Source organism: Malaya genurostris, chromosome 3 (genome assembly GCF_030247185.1).
Source record: "Malaya genurostris strain Urasoe2022 chromosome 3, Malgen_1.1, whole genome shotgun sequence".
In the NCBI taxonomy this organism is placed as follows: Eukaryota; Metazoa; Arthropoda; class Insecta; order Diptera; family Culicidae; genus Malaya; species Malaya genurostris.
Window position 1 is genome coordinate 9,389,971 of NC_080572.1, and position 20,691 is coordinate 9,410,661.

Below are 20,691 nucleotides of genomic sequence, written 5' to 3' on the forward strand. Positions count from 1 at the left end.
TTATTTGTATTTTTGTTGCTTCCTAGTCTAGATATCTAGTCAACAACTTTCAATCAGTTGCAAAATTGTACTGATGTCTAGGGATAAATAATGCTTTTTTGAATTTCGGAGTAATAATGCGAAAGCTTTTGTTGAATTTCAGAACCATGACTTCTTTAGATTTTAGATTGTATACGCTAGTCCACTCGACAAAAAACTATATTACGGTAAACAAAATAATTTTTTTTGATCATGCAGACAACAAAATAATTTCGAAATTATTTACATCAGAAGTAACAATCATTTTTTGTAAGTGTGCTGCGTCACGGGAATTTTTTACCATTGGTCAATGGTACGATTGGCTATTTTTTCACTTTCATAATTGATTGATTGTGTCTTTGTATAATAATTTTGATTCGATTATTTCTGTTTCGAGTAATATCCTAATAAATACCGAAGTTTATACATAAACCAAAAACCACGTAAACAAAAACGTCGATTAAAAAATTAATTAATCTCACTAATTACGATTCTTTTCCATTTCCTCAGTTGCCTTAGGTTGCAACCAACTGTCTAGGCCAAACGCTGAAATAATTTCTAATCATGCATAATCGCTTTCATCTTTCTCCTCATCTCTGTTTCCTATTTATGACTATTACCGCATCAAGACATCACCAGCGCTGATCGTCCCCGCATTGAATCCAGCCTATCGGTTCCCCTCAAGGCTTACGGGAAGTTTCGTGTTTTTCGATACACGGTAACCAGGCATCAGGTGCTTGGCAGCAAACGTGACTCTGGGTGTCGGATTTCACAACGTCAAACAACTATCAAGCATGCCAATGCCAATGCTTTTTGCTTCGTAACCAGCCATCCCGCGGTGGGCGACGTCGCAGTGCACCTCCGCAGGCTACGCAATCGTGACGCTCGAAATTAATGTTTACAACCACCAAGGGAGTATGGGATTTACGCAGCGATCGGTGGCAACGGCCGTACGATCGCGCTTATTACCGTTTGGCAGACGCAAACTCACTTCCGAATCGAGATGAGTCGTAAAAATTATGCTGCCCTATGAGACCGGTAAATGCGGATGCAGCTTTCTCGTGATCGACATCTTTTTCTCTATTCTCTCACAGGTTAGCGTTCATTTTTGTTCCGAAATGGCCTTTGTCGGAAAATAAATTATTTTTTACCTTTTTTATATATATATATATATATATATATATATATATATATATATATATATATTTTTTTTTTTTTTTTTTTCATAAATACGTTTATTTCATAGGCAATATACATAAGTTTTTCTTCGCCGTGGCATCCACAATACATAGTAGTTTAAACCTAATACATTTCGAATATCATATTAGTATGTTGGTACTCATTAGTTAATCTAAACACTGTTTTTATCAAGCGAGTTGCTATTTTAAATTACATTAAATAAAATACATTTATTTTGTACATGATCTTATAACTATTTCAGGATTGTTTGTATCAGTTCACCACTTATATTCAATATCCTATAGTTGGCTATTGGTTGAACTCATGGAAGAGAAAACAGTTTAACATAAAATAAAATTTAAATTGGAACTCCAATGGATTTAATGAAATGATAAAGAAGTTTCATGTATGGAAGGTCACGACAAGCAAGAATGTCGCGAACTGGGACATTGGATAGTCTACCTTGGGTACGCAAGGAATTTATTAGTTGAGATCTGACATCACGAAACTCCACGCATGTCCAAACAACATGGTCAATATCGCGGTAACCTTCGCCGCAAGCACAATGATTAGTCTCGGAAAGTCCAATTCGAAGGAGATGTGCATCTAACGTGTAGTGATTGGACATGAGTCTGGACATCACACGAATGAAATCTCTACTCACATCCAGTCCCCTGAACCATGCCTTTGTCGATATTTTAGGAATAATTGAGTGCATCCACCGACCCAGATCATCTTTATCCCAAGAAGCTTGCCAGCTGGCAAGTGTTCTTTGGCGAGACGCGCTATAGAATTCGTTGAAAGCAATCGGTCTCTCATAAATTTCACCCTCAATAGCACCACGTTTGGCTAAAATATCGGCTCTTTCATTGCCTGGAATGGAGCAATGAGCCGGAACCCAAACTATTGTGATTAGATAATTATTATTCAATATGTCGTTCAGACACTGTTTTATTTTACCCAAGAAAAACGGTTCATTTTTGCCAGCAGCGTTTGAGCGAATGGCTTCAATTGCACTCAGACTATCTGTGAAGAGGAAATAATGGTTTGGAGATAATGTGACGATTACATTCAAGCTATAATGAACTGCTGCTAACTCTGCTATATAAACAGATGCAGGTTCTTGAAGCTTGAATGAGGCCGAAACATTATTGTTGAACATACCAAACCCTGTCGCTTCTTCCATTCGCGATCCGTCCGTGTAAAACATTTTCTCAGAGTTAATATGCCTGAACTTACTTGAAAATATTTTTGGGATTTCCATAGAGCGTAGGTGGTCCGGGATTCCACGCACTTCGCGCTGCATGGATGTGTCGAAAAATAAAGTTGAGTCAGGTACATTTAGGAGGCTGACACGGATAGGAATATATCTTGAAGGGTTGATTTCCTGTGACATATGGTTAAAATATACTGTCATGAATTTTGTTTGAGATCGAAGCTCGACTAGTCGTTCGAAATTATTAATTACCATGGGATTCAGCACCTCACATCTTATTAGCAGGCGTGATGAAAGCTCCCAAAATCGATCTTTTAATGGAAGAACTCCCGCCAGAACTTCAAGACTCATTGTATGTGTCGAATGCATGCAGCCTAAAGCAATTCGCAAACAACGGTACTGAATTCGCTCAAGTTTGATAATATGAGAATTTGCAGCGGAACGAAAACAAACGCATCCATATTCCATCACTGAAAGTATCGTTGTCTGATACAATTTTATTAGATCTTGCGGATGAGCACCCCACCAAGACCCTGTTATTGTTCGAAGAAAATTTACTCTTTGTTGGCATTTCGTTATCAGATACCTAATGTGTCCTCCCCACGTGCATTTGGAATCAAACCACACCCCGAGGTATTTGAAAGTCAAAACCTGTTCGATTATTCTTCCCATCATATGAAGCTGAAGTTGCGCGGGATCATGCTTTTTTGAAAAGACGACCAGCTCTGTTTTCTCCGCAGAGAATTCGATACCAAGATGAACAGCCCAAACGGACAATTTATCTAAGGTATCTTGCAATGGTTTTTGCAGATCAATAGCTTTGGATCCAGTAACTGAAACCACGCCATCATCTGCCAATTGTCTTAGTGTACATGGGGTTACTAGACAGCTGTCAATGTCATTCACGTAAAAATTATAGAGGAGCGGACTGAGGCATGAGCCTTGCGGGAGACCCATGTAGCTAATTCTGATTGTTGCCAAATCGCCATGTGAAAAATGCATGCGTTTCTCTGACAAAAGGTTGTGCAAATAATTATTTATAACCGCTGGGAGTCCATGTTGGTGGAGCTTGTCTGAAAGAACATCAATGGAAACTGAATCAAATGCTCCTTTAATGTCTAAAAATACAGATGCCATTTGTTGCTTTTGAGCGAAGGCGATTTGGATGTCAGACGAAAGTAATGCAAGGCAATCATTCGTCCCTTTATTTCTACGGAAGCCAAACTGAGTATCTGACAACAAACCGTTCGTCTCGACCCAAGTGTCGAGACGTCGTAGAATAATTTTTTCGAACAATTTTCTGATGCAGGACAACATCGCAATGGGTCTATATGAGTTGTGATTGGAAGCTGGTTTCCCCGGCTTTTGAATGGCGATAACTTTCACTTGTCTCCAGTCAGGTGGAACAATATTTTGCTCAAGAAACTTGTTGAACAATTCCAACAAACGTCTTTTTGCGAGGTCGGGCAGATTCTTCACCAAGTTGAATTTAATTCTGTCCAATCCAGGAGCGTTATTGTTACAAGACATGAGTGCTATGGAAAATTCCATCATTGAAAAGGGGCTATCAATGGAATCATCATTTGAAGAAGACTCCCTAACAATGCTATGCGTAGGAACGGAATCTGGACAAACTTTCCTCGCAAAATCAAATATCCATCGATTCGAGTACTCCTCACTCTCATTTCCTACGTTACGATTCCTCATTCGTCTGGCCGTATTCCAAAGAGTGCTCATTGAGGTTTCTCTTGACAAACCTTCCACAAAATGTCTCCAATAGCTGCATTTCTTAACCCGAAGTATGTTCTTGTACTTGGTTTCTAAAACCAAGAATTTTTCAAAATTCTGAGGAGTTCCTCCTCCTCGTTTTGAAAACGTCTTGAAAGCATTTTGTTTCGCGTGTTTAGCATCTGAGCACTCTTTGTCCCACCAAGGATTTGGAGGTCTTCTGTTAGACGATGGACCAAGAAATCGTTTGGTTTGGGCTTGTTCTGCGGCCTCCAGAATCGAACAAACGAGGAAGTCATATTCTTCAAGTGGGGATATATATATATATATATATATATATATATATATATATATATATATATATATATATATATATATATATATATATATATATATATATATATATATATATATATATATATATATAATAGGTATAGAATTCGCTCAAACTTTAGAAAACTTTTCCGAGGCCCGGAGGATCGAGTGTCATATACCAATCGATTCAGCTCGACGAACTGTGCAAATGTCCGTGTGTGTATGTGTGTGGATCTGTATGTGTGTTGTCAACAAAGAGGTCGAGATCTCAGAGATGGTGTTTACTTTTTGAGTTACACGAAGTTTTATGTCAAAATTTTTTGACAGTATCTGTCACACTTGACCTTGAAAACAGAATATGGTTCCAGACTTAGATTGTGCACGGTAATAGCTATCCAACAAGCCATAGTTTGTTAAAATCCGCTCATTTTTAACGGAAATATCGATATTTTTGTGTAAGCGACTTTTCCCCCTACTCCTGCAGTAGGAGTTTTATGCGTTGTATGACAAAGCAATGCTTGGGAGCAACGTGAAACACAATTTTTTATACTGTTACATACAATTGATTCTAAGTATCAAAAAGACTGTGTACAGCATCCTGTTTCGTGACATTTTGCTTCGGACCATTTTAGCACGGTTCGTTTTTGGCAACATAATCGTTCGAATATGACATATGTAAATATGACAATTTTCGATTATATTGATTTAAATTACTTACAGCAATAAATGCTGGAAGAACATAACACCCATATACCATTCGAATCAGTTCGTCGAGATCGGAGATGGTTGAACCGATCTAAGATTCAAATGAAAAGTTTTGAGATCCTATAAAACATCTTGCTTTTTAGTCAGATACAACTTTCGGTTTATCCCCAGAGCGATTAGTATAAAAATGTCCATTTCACATAAATTAATCAGGTTTATCGGGTTAGCAGATTTGGATAGTCGATAAACAAATAAACTTATTTCAGTTTTAGTGGTATTCAGTTTTTGATTCGGAAGACATCCAAAAATTTAATTCGCATTTCGATTTTTCAAAGATGGCTACACCGATTTTCGAATTCCGGTTCCAGTATCGAATCGTTTCTCAAAGCTCAATAGTTTTCTCAAAAAAGCCAAATCGAATATCAGAGATAAAAATAAAACGTGTTTAATCCACCTAACAGTGAGATGATACTTTTTCTAAACAATTCGTATATGTTTTATTGCATGAATATTCTTCGGTGTTTAATTCTCATGGCATTATTTTAATGATTGTCGTTTTAGATTTTAATCACTTATTACCCTGTAACGTGGAAACGGCAAATCGGATCGAATTTGAATCTAAACGTGTTACAATCGATTGAACATTCCATGAGATGTAGAAGTATGTTACTATTTATAGTTTTTCGTCATTATTTACGGTACTTCCAGAGTTCATACGACCGTAAATTAACATGACGAACAAATTGCAATAGTTCTCAACTCATCACCCTGTAATTCCAGAATCGGAAGCCGGAATCGGTAAAATTCAGAAAATGATTGAGCTTTGAGAAACAAATCTGCAAACCCGATAAATCTGATTAATTTATGTGAAATGGACATTGTTATACTAATCAACCGGAAGTTGGATCTGACTAAAAATCAAGACCTTTTATTTGAATCTTAGACGGTTCTTAGATTTCATTTGAATCTTTGATCGGTTCAGTCATCTACGAGAAAAATGAGTTGCACTATTTTAATTTCCTTTCACATATCCTGTAGCTCCGGAACCAGAAGTCGGATCCAAACATAATTCAGGAACCTTGTTTGGGAGCGTACGACTTTTCATATGAATCTGAGTTTGTAGAAAACGGTTGAGTCATCTCCGAGAAAATTGAGTGAAATTATTTGTCACACACGCATTTGATGATCTCGACGAACTGATTCGAATGGTATATGGGTGTTATGTTCTCCCAGCATTTATTGCTGTGAGTAGTTTAAATCAATATAATTATGGAATTGCTTTCAACTCGAAAATGCTGACTTCGCCTGGTTTACATATGTCATATTCGAACGATTATGTTGCCAAAACGAACCGTGCTAAAATCGGTCCAAGACAAAATATCATGCTGTACACAGTCTTTTGGGTACTTAGAAACAAATGTATGTAACAGTATAAAAAATCGTGTTTCACGTTACTTCTAAGCATTGCTTTGTCATACAGCGCTTAAAACTCCTACTGCAGGAATAGGGGGCAAAATCGCTTACACAAAAATATCGATATTTCCGTCAAAAATGGACGGATTTTAACAATTTATGGCTTGTTGGATAGCTATTACCGTGCGCAATCCAAGTCTGGAAACATATTCTGTTTTCAAGGTCAAATGTGACAGATACTGTCAAAAAATTTTGACATTAAGCTTCGTATAGCTCAAAAAGTAAACATCCGATCTCAAAACCATTCAATAGCGTTCTGGGTGACGGGGAGACCTTTCATTTGTTGTTCGTTTAGCTGAACCGATTAGTATATGACACTAGGCCCTCCGGGCCTCGGAAAATTTTCTTAAAGTTTGAGCGAATTCTATACCTATTTTTTATATTTATAAAAAAGGTAAAAAGTGCAACCTATGACTAAATTGCAAAACTATTAAAGTACATTGACCAACTATTTAAATCAAAGTTGAACAATTTCTAACTCTGTGCAAAAAATAAACAATTCGTAGAGTAACCGTAATAATTTACGTGTCATGACGTCAAGTATAGTTGATAAAATTCGTTCTGTACCTGATACCGTTATTAACATATTTCAAAGCATTTATTTTTCTCGTTTTTTATTTCCTTTTATCTCGATTCCATCATTAGAGTCATTTCCATCAGCAGATCAACTGCAGAGCGCATACTACTGTGGTCAAAAAGTAGTAAGACTTTTGAATTATATTTCGTACGGAAACCTTATTCGTTGATTTTTTTTATAGTTTGATACGACTGTCGGCGACATCTGTGTTTAGTATACGTCTGTCTTTCTGAAGTATTAAAAGTGCAATTAGCGATTTTTACAATGAGTAAAATTATTCAACAAAGAAGTTCCATTGAATTTTGTGTGCGGAATTGATTTTCTGGTGTTCGTTCAGAATGTTGCAAAAGGCCTTCGGTGATAATTGTATGTCGCGAGCAGGTGTTCGAGAACGCGTTGACAACGAACAACGTCCAGGATGGCTAATGTTGACAGTTTTCTTTGATTATTGAGGTGTGGTACACTCCAAATTCCTTCCGACCGGTCAAACTGTCAACAAGGAATATTATTCGAGTGTTATGCGTCATGCGAAGCTATTTGTAAAAAGAGGCCGGAATTATGGGCCCACAGCTTTTGGTTTTTGAACCACGATAATGCACCGTCGCTGCCTGCTTTGATTATTCGTGATTTTTTCACCAAAAATTCAACCAATATAGTATTGGTGATTTCTGGCTATTCTGGCTTTGAAGGCTATTCTGGAGATTGACTTTAACAACTGTTTCGAGGATTAAAAAAACGTTGACACAAGGGCCCGAGGAGATTACTTTGAGGAAGATGAAATAGATTTGGAAGAATAAATAAAGAATTTTGAAATTATAAACAAAGTCTTACTACTATATTCCGGTTTCTTGTTTTTGTTAGATGGAATTTTATAACGAAATGGATATCTTAAAAACTTCGTTAAATGGAATTGATTTTCTCAGTAGAAACGAGTAGATATGATTTATTCTAAACAGATTATTTTCTTTATTGCAATCTTCCTAAGTTTCTATTTAGAAGACTAAGTCTTATTTTTGCTGCTGAATCAATCGGCTCGTTGTGCAATTACTAAGAACCTCGAAAGAAGTAGTATAGTTTGCTGGAATATAATCCACACAAATGATCCATTAAACATTTCGCAACTACTTACCGTTATAAATCGGCTAATATTGCCTTTTTATTTCTACAAAATTTTGCCGTATCGTTTTCAGATCTTTGACGAAATGCAGCTTGTCGCGAAACACAAACATTCACGGCGTCCAACGTCTTTTGAAACAATCTTCTCGTTTCTATCGATTGATGTTGGTCAATTTTCTGCTTAGCAAAGCGATCACGACACCAGCTTTGCTCATCAATTAAACAACATCCAATTACAAATCGAACACTTCTCTGACATGCTTTTGTATCAAACCGTTTCTAAACATTCTTCGCTTATTTATATTTTAATAAAACTTCATCAACATTTCATTTTCTCCAAGGATGAACTCTGCTAGGGAAAAATAGACACAGATCAGCATACACATGAATAACGCAATATTATCACTTTCGAAGCATTGAAAATCAACCGGAAAATTTTCTCCAAACGGTTTGAAGCGTTCATGCCTTCACCGAATCCGAACAATTTATCAAAGAAAAGCACTTCACTTCACACTATTCGTTCCTCACAACTTCGCTTCAATTATGCACGTTCAAGGAAAAATACCTAATCTCTAAAATATGTAATAAGATCATCACACAACTTTAATGGCAATTCAAAAAGAAAAGAAAACATTACAACAGACTGAAAGCAGTTAGCTTTTCACAAAAAAAAACGTGCAGACTGATACGCACAAAATAAATCAATTCACAGTCACTGGTAGCAATGAACAAAAAAATGAAAACCGCTTTCCACACTACTACGACTCGGCTCACTCCAGTGGGTGGGTGAAAGAGTGGTCAACTACTAGAAGAAGATGCTGAAAAAACGACACTAGTTTCTGTTACAAGTACTGGCCAGAGCGGGTATGGTTAATTTCCGGCGAGTTGTGCTTCCTCGACGGCAAACACAAATGCCACTCGCTGTCTCCACCGCGTGAGTGTTGAATGGAAACTGTTGTGGTTGCTGCCCGATAATCCAATGCGAGCTGTTAACCGAACCATCGCCGCCACTACCGGAGAGACCTCGGCAACTATGAGTCGCGATAGCACACCGAACAACCTCAGCCTTCGTTACTAGATATAGTCGTGATTTGAGAGTTGTTAGTGAGCAACTTCTTTTACCTACATTATATACAGTATTTCGGTACTGCAATGTACAAGAGACGAGTAATCATGGCTACACAGGAGAGTCTTCTGTTTAGGCTGGTGTAAAAATAATGCAATGATGGAGCACCATTGTTAAATGAGTCAAGTATTTGGAGATTGAGTGTAGGGGTAGTGTAAACGTATGTCCAGCTTCATTGAGGTAATCAGAGAAAAGATGTCACCTCCATTGTAAAAAAGAAAACTTTCTTCACAGGAAAAGTACTAAAATTTAAACCTCATGTGAACAAACAGTTATTACATTACTTGAATAAAATATCTTTATCGGGGCAAAATCAAAATTGGGTTCAACAAATAATACGAATTTCGATTCGACAAGTTATACTCAGGCTATTTTTAAAGAATATGAGATAATGCAAATTTCAATTTCACACCCCAAATTAAATAAATGCAAACTATTTCCAGTACTGTTCAACTGCCTTTTCCCATCAATACTCAAATTTATTCAGCATCGACTGTGACTGTATGATCAATCTGCGCCATTCACACCAAATAAGTGTAGTGGCATACCGAAGAAATTTGACGCCCGGGGAAAAAATGAGGGCCCAAGGATTGCTTTACGCCTCCCTAAACGCTCGAGGCCAGCACCATTATTGTGTGAAAGTGTGTTGTGATGCTAATGTTTAAAAAGATCGTTTAAATGCAACCAGAAATGGTTCAAATGGTTTTGAACTAATTCGATTTACGTGCTGTTTTCGCGATCACCAATTGAATGGCTAACTGTGGACCGAAAATCGGAGAGACTTGCGTTCACAAGAGCGAAACTTTTCCCGATGTGCAGATCACTCAATATTGGTTAACATAGGAAAGTTTTAACAACGGTTCTTCTTAGGACCAATAAATCTATCACAAAAATGTTTTCCATATATTTTTTCATTGAAATAAACTTTTTAATCCACCTAATTGTTCTTTCTCTTATCATTCAAACTTTTGACCTGAATATAATAGATCCAATTATTTTCAGATTGATTTCGGTAATTTAATAATGGTAATTAATTCGGTTCAATCCTCAAGAAAACTGCTCGGGTAGAAAAAAATCGATTGGACGTCACTTATTCGATTATACCTCCAAGCCCCAAGTATTGTGTGGATATGGAAGAGGGTGATCTGTCGATTGTCGACTTTCAGTTATATCTCCGGAACCGGAAGTGTTCACAGTGATTTACTTACAAACTGATTCGAGCACACATTGTAACTTTCAAACAACTTTGTTGAAATCGTCCTCAATATGCTCTTCTAACTTGATCATTGACCTAATAGTAATTTTCAAACGGAACCATCATTTTTTTCCATACATACGTTAATTTCTTAAGTCACAACGATTTTAATTTAATAAAACACATTTCTCTTATTCTTTTAATATCATATTAGGTATTTCGTCATTTTATATATTATAAGCTATAAGCTGTTATTTTTATACATTTTGTTGATAATTTCATAACCTATTTTGAGTTGGTTTGTATTATTACATCATTTTTATGACAATTTAGCTATTGGATGAACTAATGGACGCAGTTGGAATTAGAACTAAGTCTTGAAAGGGTCAATTATTAAATTGAAACTCCAACTGTCTTTATGAAACGATAAAAAAGTTTCATGTATGGAAGGTCACGACAAACAAGAATGTCTCCGACTGGGACAAACAAGAATGTATCCGACTGGGACAGTTATTAAATTAAAATCGTTGTGACTATAGGTACGCAAAGAATTTATTATTTGAGATCTGACATCACGACACTCCATGCATGTCCAAACGACATGATTAATATCGCGATAACCTTCGCCACAAACACAATGATTAGTCTCGTCTCGTTCTTGAAGCCTGAATGAGACCGAAAAATTATTGTTGAACATACCAAACCCAGTAGTATCTTCAATTCGTGATCCGTCCGTGTAAAACATTTTCTCAGTGTCAATAGGCCTGAACTTACTTCTAAATATTTTTGGGATTTCCATCGAGCGTAGGTGTTCCGGGATTTCACGCACTTCACGCTGCATGGATGTGTCGAAAAATAAAGTTGAGTCAGGGACATTTTGGAGGCTGACACGGATAGGAATATATCTTGATTTCCTGTGATATATGGTTGAAATATACTGCCATGAATCTTGTTTGAGATTGAAGCTCGACTAGTCTTTCAAAGTTATTAATAACCAAGGGATTCAGTACCAGGGATATTAGCAGTCGAATGCATGCAGCCTACCCGATCAGATGCACATAACAAAATTATAACACAAGTATATCAACAGTGTTTGTGTTATTTTGAGATATCTAACAAATGGAGAAAGTGAAAACTTATGATAACAATATAATAACAAAATCAGTTATGATGTTTCATTTTCGTTTGCAAAACTCATGATAAAATTCATTAATTTTAAAAATGAGTTCTTCCGTTGCTTCATGTCGTAGCTATATCAAATTCAATAATAATTGTGATACAAACATTTCAAAATCTGTTACGATCTTGTTCCCGTTAGAGTCTTTTTTGTTATAATTTTTGTTATTTTAACAATATATTTCAAAATTGTTACAAAATATTTCTGAAAAAAATTACTCCAGTTGTTATTATTCTGTCATTACATCTGATCGGGTAAAGCGATTCGCAAACGGCGATACTGAATTCGCTCAAGTTTAATAATATGTGAGTTCGCAGCGGAACGAAAGCAAACACATCCATATTCCATCGCTGAAAGTATCGTTGTCTGATACAATTCTACTAGAATTTCCGGATGAGCACCCCACCAAGATCCTGTTATTGTTCGAAGAAAATTTACTCTTTGTTGGAATTTTGTTATCAGATACCTAATGTGTCCTCTCCACGTGCATTTGGAATCAAACCACACCCCGAGGTATTTGAAAGTCAAAACCTGCGCAATCATTCTTCCCATCATATGGAGCTGTAGTTGCGCGGGATCATGCTTTCTTGAAAAGACGACCAACTCTGTTTTCTCCGCAGAGAATTCGATACCCAGATGAACAGCCCAAACGGACAAGTTATCTAAGGTATCTTGCAATGGTTTTTGCAGATCAATAGCTTTGGGTCTAGTAACTGACCTTGGGGTTACTAGACAGCTGTCAATGTAGTTCACGTAAAAAATATAGGGGATCGGGCTGAGGCATGAGCCTTGCGGGAGACCCATGTAGCTAATTCTGAATGTTACCAAATCGCCATGTGAAAAATACATGCATTTCTCTGACAAAAGGTTGTGCAAATAATTATTTATAATCGCTGGAAGTCCATGTTGGTGGAGCTTGTCTGAAAGAACATCAATGAAAATTGAATCAAATGCTCCTTTAATGTCCAAAAATACAGATGCCATTTGTTGTTTTCGAACGAAGGCAATTTGGATGTCAGACGAAAGTAATGCAAGACAATCATTCGTCCCTTTATTTATACGGAAACCAAACTGAGTATCTGATAACAAGCCGTTCGTCTCGACCCAAGTGTCGAGGCGTCGAAGAATAAATCTTTCGAACAATTTTCTGATGCAGGACAACATTGCAATAGGTTTATATGAATTGTGATTGGAAACAGGTTTCCCAGGCTTTTGAATGGCGATAACTTTCACTTGCCTCCAGTCAGGTGGAACAAGAAACTTGTTGAACAATTCCAACAAACGTCTTTTTGCGAGATTGGGTAGATTCCTCTCCAAGTTGAATTTAATTCTGTTTAACCCAGGAGCGTTATTGTTACAAGACAAGAGTGCTATAGAATATTCCATAATTGAAAAGGGGCTATCAATGAAACCATTAGTTGTAGGAGATTCCCGAATAATGCTCAGCGTAGGGACAGAATCTGGACATACTTTCCTAGCAAAGTCAAATATCCATCGGTTCGACTATTCTGCACTCTCATTTCCCATGTTACGATTCCTCATGCGTCTGGCCGTGTTCCAAAGAGTGCTCATTGAGGTTTCTATTGACAAACCTTCAACAAAATGTCTCCAACAGCTACATTTCTTCGCCCGAAGTATTCTCTTGTATTTGGTTTCTAAAACCACGAATATTTCAAAATTCTGAGGAGTTCCTCCTCCCCGTGTTAGAAACGTCTTGCAAGCATTGTGTTTTGCGAGTTTAGTCTCTGAGCACTCTGTTAGCCATTGGCCCAGGAAAACGTTTAGTTTGGGATTATTCTGCGGCCTCCAGCATCGAACAATCGAGGAAGTCATATTCTTCAAGTGGGGGGAGCTCTTCCACTGCGTTTAAGGTACTTGAGATACTACTTTGGTATTTAAGCCAGTCGACATTTTTTGTCAAATCATATGGAATATTAACTGAATTAACAATGCCTATGTTACTGCTAATTGAGGTGATGATTGGTAAATAATCGCTACCGTGTAAATCAGGAAATACTTTCCAGGTGCAATCTTGTCGAATTGGAGTCGAGCAAAGAGATAAATCGAATGCACTTGGTGTGCAGGAGGTCTTGCGATCCGTGTCATACTATGTATATTTAATACTGTCATGTTAAAATTGTCGCAAATATTATATATTAAAGATGTCATCATTGTAAGCGGAACCCCACATAATTCCGTGCGAATTGAAATCTCCCAAAATCAATCTTGGAACAGGGAGGATTTCGCCCATTCCATTAAGCTGTCGTTGTCCAACTTGAGCTCTTGGAGAAATGTATACCGAAGCATTTATTTGACAAGCAACAACTTCTATACTAGAAGTCGAAAGAATGTTTAATCCATAAAAGGAATAACATTCCTTAATTCCTAAAAGTACTCCGCCACACGGAGAGTCTCTATCGAGACGTATAATGTTAAAGTCATTAGAATTTAAAGCTATGTTTGATGTAAGCCATGTTTCACACAAAGCAAATACATCACACTTTTGACTCTGCAATAAAACTTTAAATGAATCAAGTTGTGGGATGATACTTCGACAATTCCACCGCAGAACAGTAATTGAATCATTTGCGGCGGATGGTAAATTATTCATCAAATGATACAAAATCTGAGAGAATTGGTCATTGAGCTGATACCTGCTTCAAAAACGTTCTAGCTATTGGAAGGAATGCCATTCTGAGGGTTTTTAATGGTTCAGATATATTGAATGCTGAGAAAATCCATTCTACAATTTCCGAAAACTTCAGTAATCCTGTTGGCTGTAAAATGGAGCTCACTGGATTATTATCTTTTTCTGTGCTTTATCCTGGATTGGTTTGTGAATTAGACAAACCAGAAGGCACAGTCTTTAGTTTTAACTTCTTTTATTTAACACGGGAATCTTTTCTCAAAGGTGCAACTTTAGGTGTCTTTTTTGGTAATTTGGAGGAGGATTTCGTTCTCTTAACTGACCCTTGGGTAGTGATCATTGAAGTACCTTCACTATTTCCGTCAGAGTCAGATTCCTCTGGTTTCGCTAGATTTGAAAAACCGTTTTCGGTTCCCAAAGAGGGGGGGGGGGGGCGTTTAAAGCATTTCTGCATATGTGTGCTTAGACCGTGCTTTTAAAGCTCCATTTTGTCTTTATGCAACTTAAATGCAGCGCATACTGATAGATCATGAGGACACTGTCCACAATAAATACATTTTTCAATTTCTTTGTTGCAATCATTATCTGAATGGGATCCCTCACACTTTATACTACATTTCTACAGTAAGTGTTGCCAACTTTTTTGTAGTTCGTACAATTCTTTACATGTGGAACAAAAAGCCGAAAAGGAGGACGAATTCTATCCACATAAACATGGGACGGCAACGCAGACCCGACAAATGTCACTCGAAACGAGTCTGATGGGCGTTAAACCTTATTCTCTCTTCATGAACTAGTGAATACACCCAAACCTTCATTTAGGTAATAATCGGGACTTCGTAAATCGAGTTATGACGTTATTTGGAATTTTGAACGTAAAAAAATTTACGTTATTTGGAATTTAGAACGTAAAAAAAATTTTCTCTATGTATGTATATTATTGGATATGTATAATATACTGGATAACTATGGAACAAAAATTATTAGTATTTGCAGGCAAAGAATGTTCTAAGCAGCATCAATTTCCAAGACGGCGACTTCCGGTTTATTGATATTCCTTGAAAACCCTTACAATATGGGTATTTTCGGAGCGGGTTTGATGAGTAGATGTCGGAAAACGATGTTTGAGGTGGTTCTGAATTCCAAGATGGCGACTTGTGGTTTATTGATAATCATTCCAACCCTTATAATATGGATATTGGGTTTTCAAGGAATATCAATAAACCGAAAGTCGCCATCTTGGAATTCAGAACCACCCCAAACAAGGTCCGGAGGGCCAAGTGACGACTCTTATATACCATACGACTAAGTTTGTCGAGATCGTAAAGTGTCTCTTTGCTTCGGTATGTGTATATATGTATATGGATGACTCAACAAATTCATTTCGTCCACATCATTTCCCAGTTCCAGGTTCTAGAAGCAGTCTTCGAAATTGAACTAATATTGATTTCTTAGTGATGTCTCAACCTAGTTTCCCAGGCATATATTCAAATAAAAGGTCTCACGATCTCACTAATTTTGTAAAATTTTATTGCGATCTAACCACCGGTTCCGGGGCTATAGGTTGGTATTGTAGAAAATTTAAAGCCGTCATAAAAATGACGAAGTGAAGGTACGGAATCTTCAAACTTGGTCTCTGAGCTATACTAATTTGTGAGTATTGTTAATTCTTGACTACTAAACTTTGCTATTCAGGTCTTCGAATTACGGTCCCGGAAGCACCGGAAATAATGAACAAAAAATTCCGGATTGGAATTCACATCGATTGCTCAGAGCTGACTGAACCGATTTTCCCAAGTGTACACTTAAATTGAAGGCAGTATGTTTCCATTGACTGTTATCGAATTTAATCATTTGTTCCACTTTCTGTATGCGAAATTCAATTCTTTGAAATCGAGTCATCAGCAAACTATGTTGCGATGAAACACACAACGAACTTTTCATTTTCTAAATAGTGTACATTTTTTTTCAAAATTAAACTGGATATTAACTCATATCGCATGAAAAAAACCGAAATGTAACAATGAAACCTTACAAAATTACAAAGGCTAAAGATGAAAAACGCGATTCGTGCCTTTGTTGGCCTCATAGCTTAACTTGTACGAAGAGATCCGACCATCAACGACACTCGGTGCTCTTTCATGCCACATCAAGGTTTCATCGCTTATCTGTAATTTCACATTTTGAAGCTATCGACACTCACTGCAAAGTGCTCTGTGTGGCGATTATCACAGCTCATTGTACTTCTAGTGGTGTTTCTTCCGATAATGCTTTCCTTTCCCGTGTTTGCAGTGGTAATTATTTGAACGTTGCTATAAAACTCCGCGGAACGCAATCCATGAAATGGAAGAAGTGAATGAAAATTTATACATAAAATAATGAGCCGTTTCTATGAAGACAAATTAGACTGATCGTCGTTAATTTTTTCAGGACAGTTAAGTCAATCAATCGAGCAAAAACTACATGGCTTAAACATTCACCATTCTAAATTCCTAAAGTTTCGCCATTCTCATACGGAAAGATTATGAAATCAGTATGAAAACCGCCACTTTTAACCGAGACTATCAAATATTATAGAAAACCTGTTTTAATACACCTCTGATAATGTAATGATGTCTTTCTCATATCAATCATATTCTCATATGTAGTGCTATAGTGTTCTATTCAAAATGTTTATCTTCGAATCTGGAAAGAAATCAGGGGATTGTTTGTGCATTAACTTGTATAACCTACAGACTGAAAAACAAGAAAACGAAGTGAGTTCCACTGTTGTAGGTACATCCGGTACCGGAACACGAGAACTGGTATAATCGATGTCTGTTCGTATGGCCATCAACAAACATGACGTACAAACTCTACTAGTTTTTATTCAAATTTTGAAGATTTTATACGATTTTGACATCGTACTCTAAACGACGATGTAAATTTTTGTTGAATCCAAAAATATGCAGTAATTTTTGGTAGAATCATAAGACCTATCATTTGACCCTTCGATTAGGAATATCGGTTCTGCAATCTCTGAGAAAAGTGAGTAAGATTCATTTTTGAACATGACTATTATCAACCGTCGTTAATCGTAAACCGGGAACTAGGATAGCCGGAATCGGTTTGCTTGGCTGTCTACTGAGAATGGCTATCGATTTGTGGAGTTTTGAGTCCAATTTAGTAAAAATTTTGCAGTTTTGTTTCGCCGGTTTAAGTGACGGTGTACAATATTTAACACACTTTACCCTATAACTCCGGAACCGGAAATCGCATCCGGATGAAATTCATAAATTTCGTATGGCACCGTGAGAATCTAAGTTTATAAAAATTGGATGATCGGTCTCTGAGAAAATCTATAGCACGTTTTTAGTTCATTTTGCACATTTTACCCCATAATTCCCGAACCGGAAGTCAGATCCAGTTGAAATTTAATAGCAACTTATGAGAATACAAGGTCTTTAATTTAAATCTTAGTTGAAGAAAATCGGTTGAGTGGTATCAGAGAAAATCGAGTGCACTTTTTCACTTCTACCCCGTTACTCCCGAACCGGAAGTCCGTTCCGGGTCAAATTCAATAGCACCCTATGGGACCAAGAGACCTTTCATGTGAATCTAAGTTTGTGAAAATCATACACACACATACACACACACATACACACACACACACACACACACACACACACACACACACACACACACACACACAGAAACATTTGCTCAGTTCGTCGAATCGGCACAATTTGCTCAATTCGACTAATCGGCAACCATCTTTTTTTTCATGTTAAGTATCATTTTGAAGCAATTATCTGTATAAATCGATCAATTCATCTCTTTGTATACTTTTTTAATATTTCTTTAGTACTATTTCAGCCAATTTAGCACTTAGTCAGAAAAATGGCTCATCATTTTACGAAAAAAATAAAATTAATTTGAATCAAATTTAAAATTCCTAATATTCATTAATGGGAAATTAGATTTAATAGTGACAAGTAGCCAAGTTTGTCAAGTCAAAACCCACCGGCAGTCAAGTGAAGTAAACCCACCGGCAGTGTTGTCAGTCGAAATTGCTATAATGTGTTTTGCTAAGATTAGCTTAATACGATGTAGGGTTATATGAACGAAACACTCCTCGCTGTACGAACCGGCTAGTCAGTAAGAATGCTAGATTCAATTTGTGGCTCAAGAAATGAAAATATTATTAATATTTCCATTAGGCAATCAAATATGATTCCATATAGATGCCTCGAAGGATGATTGCTGATCGATATAAAGAGTTCAAAAACGTATCAAAACGTTAGTGGATGTTTTTTTGTTCTTAATTGAAAATGTCCGTTTTTGAATCAAACTCACGTCATTTGCGGGAAGTTTTACTTGTTTAAAAACCGCTGAAGCTTATTGAATGCTTCCGAACACATAGCCTATTCTATTGAGAAAACGTGCCGCGGCTAGGTTCAATACTCAAATAATGGTGATTTTGACGTTGAAGATCGATATGGTGGAGGAAGGAAGAATGTATTTGAAAATGGCGGATTAGTATTTCAAATCCCAATAGTAATAAATAGAATCAGTACAACTGACTAAAACCAACCCTCACGTTGATGTATGTATTAAATATTCCCTACGCACTTCGAAAAAAAACCCGTGATTTTACATCTTATTAGATGCGTCGCAGTTCACGCAAATTTACGTGGAAGAACATTTAATATTGGGCTTCATTTAGGCTTCAAGAACCTGCATCTGTTTATATAGCGGAGTTAGCAGCAGTTCCTTATAGTTTGAGTGTAATCGCCACTTATCTCCAAACCATTATTTTCTCTTCACAGATATCCTGAGTGCAATTGAAGCCATTCGCTCAAACGCTGTTGGCAAAACTGAACCGTTTTTCTTGGGCAAAATAAAACAGTGCCTGAACGACATATTGAATAATAGTTATCAAACCACAATAGTTTGGGTCCCGGCTCATTGCTCCATTCCAGGCAATGAGAGAGCCGATATTTTAGCCAGCACCACGTTTGAGGGTGAAATTTATGAGAGACCGATTGCTTTCCACGAATTCTATAGCGCGTCTCGCCAAAGAACACTTGCCAGCTGGCAAGCTTCTTGGGATAAAGATGATCTGGGTCGGTGGATGCACCCAATTATTCCTAAAATATCGAGGCATGGTTCAGGGGACTGGATGTATGTAGGGATTTCATTCGTGTGATGTCCAGACTCATGTCCAATCATTACACGTTAGATGCACATCTCCTTCGAATTGGACTTTCCGAGACTAACCATTGTGCTTGTGGCGAAGGTTATCGCGATATTGATCATGTCGTTTGAACATGCGACTTAAATTCCTTGCGTACTCAAGGTAGACTATCGAATGTCCCAGTTCGTGACATTCTTACTTGTCGTGACCTTTCTTACATGAAACTTCTTTATCATTTCATTAAGTACATTGGAGTTCCAATTTAAATTTAATTTTATGTTAGACCCCTTTCGCTTCCATGAGTTCAACCAATAGCCAGCTATATTAAATGAATAATAGTGAAGAACTGATACAAACAAACCTAAATAGTTATAAGATCATGTGCAAAATAAATGTATTTTATTTAATGTAATTTATAATAGCAAATCGCTGGATAAAAACAGTGTTTAGATTAACTAATGAATACCAACATATTAATATGATATTCGAAATGTATCAGGTTTAAAGTACTATGTATTGTGAATGTCACGGCGAAGAAAAACTTATGTATATTTCCAATGAAATGAACGTATTTGTGGAAAAAAACATTTTATATTGTGGCTAAAATTCCATGACATGAATTGAAATAAAAAAGAACGATTACTGATAGAAACCGGCACGACTTGAACTGAGAATCGTTGGATCGCAAAGTATTTCTGTTATTTGACTGAGCCACAGAAGCACACATCTGCTTGGCTGGTAATAGGTGCATTTAAATTCATACAGTCGCACCTGCCAGCAGACTGCTGGTCTAGACCAGTAAAATTCGAACATTAAGCCATTACAAATGAAACTTTCCGTCATTTGACAAATTAGGTCTTTATGAATTACATCGTTTGAGGGATTAAGTCACCTGCAAAAATCATTTTTTTGTGTTCGGTAGGACCCTCATATATTTTGATGTTATATTTTTAATTGCTGGAGCTAAGCGGATCCATCACAGGGAATGGATACAGAACGCTTTTCTTGCGTTTTTCACCGACGTCTGAAGGAAACATGGCAAG

At 37.0% G+C, this 20,691-nt stretch overlaps 1 protein-coding gene across 9 annotated transcripts in view; it reads right to left on the minus strand.

The window, feature by feature from the left end:
• The window catches only part of LOC131435343 (uncharacterized), a 67,682-nt gene extending 58,346 nt beyond the window's left edge, over nt 1-9,336 (minus strand). Inside the window, exons 1-2 of one of the 9 annotated variants that reach the window (XM_058603128.1) lie at nt 9,180-9,336; nt 8,341-8,676 (exon numbers count right to left, since the gene is read on the minus strand). The gene's annotated coding sequence lies outside the window, so the exon portion shown is untranslated. Of the gene's footprint in view, nt 1-8,340 lie in introns of all 9 variants that reach the window. The other 8 variants (XM_058603127.1, XM_058603125.1, XM_058603124.1 and 5 more) reach the window with 8 other exon arrangements.
• Between the last annotated feature and the right edge of the window lie 11,355 nt (nt 9,337-20,691).